The sequence below is a fragment of the Grammomys surdaster genome, unplaced genomic scaffold, assembly GCF_004785775.1.
Source record: "Grammomys surdaster isolate TR1022 unplaced genomic scaffold, NIH_TR_1.0 334, whole genome shotgun sequence".
NCBI lineage: Eukaryota > Metazoa > Chordata > Mammalia > Rodentia > Muridae > Grammomys > Grammomys surdaster.
The window spans coordinates 3,153,388-3,159,624 of NW_021604753.1; the positions used below are offsets into that span (position 1 = coordinate 3,153,388).

The following is a 6,237-nucleotide window of genomic DNA, read 5'->3' on the forward strand; positions in this document are numbered from 1 at the left end:
GCTACTGGTTTAAAGAGATTACCTCAGGTTCTACATTGCCTTGGGGTGAGGGTTGGGGATGAGGGTTGAGTTCTGCTTCCTGCCTTGGTAGAGGAAGGGAAGCAGAAGGGAGAGGGGCTAGCCAGAGGGACTAGCCAGAGGGACTCTGCTTCTAAGAGCCAGCCAGCATCTCCTGCAGAGGCCCTACCATGCAGGCCCAGCACTCCTTGGGATACAGTTCCTGCATCCTAGCGTTGATGATGTTGTAGAAGGCAGTGATGATAGGGAACGTTGCAGGGAAAATGTGTTAACTCTGCTTCCTTCCAACTTGACTGTGAACCTAAGACTATTAGGAAGTTCATCTAAAGCACTGAGGGAGGATACAGGGTGGCTGACTTGTGAAGGGTACATCTCAGCAAGCTACTTCCTCAAGGCCCAGTAAGAGCTGTTGGGAATCACAGCTGGGAATAAAAGACAGGAAGCAGGGCACATCTGGCCAACGAGCGCCTCGGCCTCCTCACATGTCTTACCTGTTGCAGAAAATTTTAATTTCCAATCCAGGATTTCTACCCTGCCTTTGACCATTTAGTTCCTGGATAAAACACACACACAACCTTTATATATGCAATAAGCATTAATCAGCACTAGAGCTGGGCAGATATCTACCCTCTATGCTATTAAAATCTACTTTCCTATTGGTAACCCTGAGTTATTACTTATTATGTTTATCTGAGCTGTTCTTAACTTCAACCGGCCAGCCCTCAGGGCTATGCTTTCTTGATTCCTAACCCGTGGAGCCTTCCTCCTCTTCCTTCACCTTCTTTTTCCTCTTGTGGTCTCCTCTGACCTCCAGGCTGGGAATCCCAAGCCCCGCCTGTCTCAATTCTGCCCAGCTACAGGCTGTAAGCACCTTTATTTACCAATCAGAAATGACTTGGGGGCAGGGTCACATAGCATCACTTAACGTCTACATGCTTAGATCATGTGACTACACTTGTGTCTTGGGGATCCACATTTAGCATTACAACGCATAGCAACAGTCCACACCTCAGCACTCATCTAATTAAGAAAGCAGGCATTGTTTGGGAACCATTAGCCCTGGAGAATGTGGACAGAAAGAGAAATGGTTAAAGATGGAGTGTGGCCCTCTAGATGATTGACAGGTTGAAGCCATCTGTAGAGATCTGGAGAGCCAAGTGCTGGGGGAGTTGGCATAAAATGGCAAACTGTGGAGACAAGTGGTGACCAGTTTTTCTGGTATGATTTTCAGTGTTAATACTTGCCAGAGCTGGACAAGAAAACTAAGCAGGTGGGTGCTGCTTAGATTTTTGGTGACATGACACAAGCTAGTGAAGCAGAAATTTCTGGTTTCTTGGGAGACTCAGTAATGTTGTGATTTTTTTTTCAGAACTGTCTTATGAGAAGATGTTTCACTGAAGCAGACATGTGGGAGGATGTTTTGCTGACACACACGTGGTGTTTGTCAGGAAACTGCCTGGAAAAAGGTCATGTGATGTTTTGCAAGGGTGAATGTTTGAGAGGACACGTGTTGTTTGGAAAGGATAGATATAAATATAACCCGACAGACAGTGCTGTGTGGCATTGGTTCACCTTGCCAGTCTTTGCTGGGCTTTGTTGGTCTTTGCTCACCACTCTATGGCATTGGTGGTATTGGTTTGCCTTGCCTTCTTCACTGACTTTGTAGAGAGAAACACACCAAAGAGCTTCTTGTGCTATTCCTCCTTTGCCCTGTTAACTTCTCCTTTCCCCTACTTCTGGTGGGTGGTGGGCTAGAAGGGTGGTTAAAGTATTTAAGAACTCTTATTAAAGTAGGTTTTGAAAAATCTAGAGTCATCTAGGAGGACCGATCCACAGTTGAGAATATGCCTTTATCAGATTGCCTGTAGGCAAGCCTGTGGGAACATTTTTCTGAATAATGATTGGTCATGATGTTACCCTGAACAGGAGATCCTGCATTGTATAAAAAAGAAGGCTGAGTTATGAGGAGCAAGCTAGGAAGCAGTGTTCCTCCATGCCTCTGCTTCAGATCCCCTCAACATCTGTGGGAAAAGTCGTGTGCAATAGCATACGTCTGTGGTCCTGTGCCAGGAAGGCAGAGACAGGAGGATCACTGGGCTTTCTGTGAGCTCCAGGCTCAGTGGGAACCAATGTAATGAAATAGTGGAGGACACCTGGACCACAACCAGGTCGGCCCCCGTCCCCAGGGCCCGAGTGTGACAGGAAGTGAGTTATGTAGCTGGTACAGAGACAGGAGAGAAAGAAGCAAGCAAATAGACAGTGGAGAGACAGAAGCTGAAGAGAAACTGAGCACTGTGAAGTCAGATGGAAAGGGGTGCAGAAGCAGCTGCTGTTCGTGCTCCTTGGGAAATCGTAAATTATATTGTCCGTCTGCACAGAAGTGGGAGAGGAGAGCAGACAGACTAATCAGCTGCCTCAGGCCCAGACCCAGGGCTTCGTGTTGGTCCATCCTGACTCTAACATGAGACAGTCTTACTTGCTCTGTGGGCCATGTAGGATGCCAACATGTCCAGCCTACATGTAGGAAGCTGTCATTCAACAGGAGTCAAAAAAGAAAATGGAGCACTTAACCACGGAACGGTAGATAAACAAAACATGGTATATGCACACAGTGGAATATTACTCACCCATAAAAGGAGGAAATACTGTCACATGCTACTGCATTGCTCCAAGAGGAGGATGGCCGACACAGAATTCTACATATCCTTTTATTCCTCTCATAAGAAATCTCCAGGGGCCATCGGGATAGCTCTCTGGGTAAAGGAGCTTGCTGTCAAGCATGACAACCTGAGTTTGAGTCCCAGATTCCACATGATAGGGAAAAAAAAAAAAACCTCCTGCAAGTTGTCATCTGAGACACACACACACACACACACACACACGCATAGAAAACATCTCATCGTGGATGCTGTAGTGTGTCACAGTGTGTCCCACAGTATATCCCTCTGTCCACACATCTTCACTTGCGAATGTTTATTGCAGTGAGGCATTGGTCTGGCTCCAGGTCTCTGGCTTCTGTGACATCATCAACACTGGGTCCTCACTGGGACTCCTCCTGGTTATTCTGTTGTTGTTGTGTCATGGAGATCCTGCTGCAGCTTTGAATCAGGAAGACTGGCCCTTTCACATATCCCAACTGTTGGCTAATATAGATTTTTGGGTGGGCCAGCTCAGAGCCCTGGATCTGGGTCTGGGTGGTAGCTGAGCTGGAGGTTCTCCAGCACTGCTCTGGCTTGGCCACCCAGTGCCACCATTGGCAGGAGGCAGGACCAGCTCTCCTGCTCTCATGGCCTTCGGGGCCAGGGTTGGCTCATCCAGAGCCAGCTCCACTTTGCTGCCCAGTCAAGATCAAGGCCACTCTCCCAGTCGCCCTGAGAGGGCAGGATTGGCTCTCCAGCTCTCACACCCTCTGGGCTGGCTCACTGTACCTTTGCTATCAGGGCCAGCTCCACTGTGTTGTTCAGGCAAGGTGCAGGACCCACTCTCCTGCTCTCCTGACTACCTCAGGGGATCAGTGGGAGGGAGGAGAGGGCATCATCCCACACCCATGGCACCACACTGCAGACACTTTTGTGTAGGGACCAGCTCTCCCTTGCTCTTGTCCTCAGGGCTGGCTCGCCCACACCCCATCCCCAACTGGGGTCAACCCTACTGTGCTGCCTGGGCAAGGTACAGAGCCTGCTCTCCAGAGTGCTGCCTCTGGTGAGAGGTGAGGATAGCTCTCCAGAGTGCCACATCCAGTGAGGGGCAGGCCCATTCTGCATAGACTCTGAATATCCATGTAGTTCCTGGCAGCTGTCCCGACCAGGGACGTAGGTCCTCATGTTCTCTAGTAGTTATATGACCACTGACTATTGCTGCTGTGTAGCTAGCTATGTCTGGCCCTGAGTGGCAGCTTGGGCTGGGACCTCACCATGACCCCCAGGTGGCGAGTCTGACCACTCACACCAGGCTCCTGCTCTCCACCCTGCTCTTCAGTCCCATCTCTCTTCATAATGCCCAGGTTGCTCCACTTCTCTCCCCTCTGACCACCACATGTTCACACATTGTGGTGGCTCCCTCCACAGGATAGCCACATGACTGGCGGGCCCCTGGGTGACATCCTTGGTCAGCCCTACGTACTGCATGGTGTGGCGGCAAGTGGGTGGGTGTATATGCCCCCCCCCACTGTGCTGTGCATGGGAGGGAAGGTATGTGGGCATCTTTTCCCTCCACACAGCACAGCATGCCATGGCTGAATGCAGGTCTCTGTCTTCCTCCTCTCTCACTGCACTGCCTGGATTGGATTGGATTTCACTTTTTAAAATTAATTATTTTATGTATTTACATTCCTAATGCTGCCCCTCCCAAAGTTCTTCACTCCATCCTCCCTTCCCTTCTCCTCTGAGTGGGTGCTTGATTTGACTTTTATGAGTCCTAGGCATAAGACAGCTGTAGCCACCAAGCCAGGCATCAAGCTAGGATGAACAAAGGACTGCCATCTGCTCTGCCCCTGACTGCCATAAGGACACCAATAACAAAGTGTCTCTCTCTGTTGCCAAGAGGGAGGCAAACAATTTCCTAAGCGCTCTTTTTTTAATATTTTTTGAGACAATATCTTATGCTGACCCCAGAACTCACTATGCAGAGGAGGATCTCGACCTCCAATCCCTCGCCCCCATCTGAGAGCGGGGATGACAGGCATGTGTCACCACACACAGCTCCAAGAGCCAGCCTTTTTCTTTTAAATTACGTGAGTGTCTGTGTACACATGAGTGCAGTTACTCCTGGAAGCCAGAAGAGAGCATTGGATCCCGTGGAACTTGAGTTATAGGCAGCTGTGGGATCCAAGCTCAGGTCCTCTGTGAGAGCAGTAGGTGCTCGTACCTGCCGAGCTAACTCTCCAGCCTGGCATATGAGCCTTTATGGAATCCATACACGGGCCTGTTGGCATGAAGCCTCACACATGCCTGGTGTTCGCACCACTGTTCATGGCAGATGCCAGCGTTCCCTGTGGGTCAGCCAACTGCTTTCCAATCAACTTCACATGGTGCCCAAGACAGAGAACCTCGTCTTGTAACTGTCAGCCGCTGACTGCCTGCAGCCAAGTCCAAGCACATACAAAAGTAGAGCCCACCTCCTGGTGACCCATGAGCCTCACCCAAGTGACCAGTCTCACTTGAGAGACCACTGGTGTTGTAACATTACTTCCTAACAAGACAAAATTCAGCCTGACCCCTTAGGAATGACCTATGAGACTAAGTAACCTCCTTCAACTGCTACAAAAGATTTGCACACAGCAGCCTCAAGGTCCCTCCTCTTGGAGCCACAGGTAGCTGTGCTGGTGATGTGTTAACAAACTCTTTGCTTCCCCCTTTTTGATCTCTTTGATAATTTATTTGTACCACTGGCCTGCTGCCATCTTCCTGGCAGACTGAAGAACCTGAGGCACAGAGAGGTTGAGTCATTGGCCTAAGGCTGCAGAGTGCAGGTTTGAGCTAACTTGCTGCCTTCCTGTGCAGAAGCCTTGGGTGCCCTGTGTCTTCCCTCTGGGAACATGACCCAAAGCATCCCGCAGTGATGTGTGCATGGGGCAGCTTAAGCCTGGCTCCTGTGTCCATGTGTCCTCATGTGTGGAGATGTGGGGTAGGGAAACGGTCTTCTTCCTCTGTTCTATGGCAGGGGCTGCAGAGGGTTCATATGATGGCAGCCTGAGGAGCTTCCAGCCACTCAGAGGAGCCCTTCTACCAGCCCTTAGAGTGGCCTTTGCTTTTGTCACTAGGGGCTTAGAGTGGGCAGGCCTGTGGAATCCTAGGCATTTGTCCTTTCGATGTGTGGGGGGTGGGGCGGGGGTACCCGTGGAGAACTCCACTTTCTGGCTCAGCCTTAGGGTTGTGTGCAGTCATGAACAGAAAATCTACTCTTTGTTTTTAGAGCAAGTAGGGCTGGTGGTGTTTCCAGAATCCGACAGACCAGTGTAGATTGTGTCTGCCTCTGCCTGGAGCCTGGCTCAGTGGGGCTTCCTTCAGACCAAGCCAAGGGTCCCATGTGCCAGGACTCCCAGGCTAGCAAGGGCCACACAGTCAACTGGCAGCCAGTGGTACTGGGGGCTGGGGTGTCAGGCCCAGTTGTCTTCCTTGAGTTGTGTGCTGAGGCTGCTGAGGGAGCTATGAGCAGCTTCCTTCTGCGTGTGAGATTGGGACATCCTGTGTCTGCTCTCTCCAGCCTCTCTCCCCAGTG

General features: G+C 50.5%; 1 non-coding gene across 1 annotated transcript; it reads right to left on the minus strand.

Moving 5' to 3' along the window:
- Nucleotides 1-4,425: 4,425 nt before the first annotated feature.
- Nucleotides 4,426-4,565, minus strand: LOC114630294. Its single transcript, XR_003712808.1, has one exon. It is a non-coding gene; the product is annotated as a small nucleolar RNA SNORA48 (small nucleolar RNA).
- Nucleotides 4,566-6,237: the final 1,672 nt, after the last annotated feature.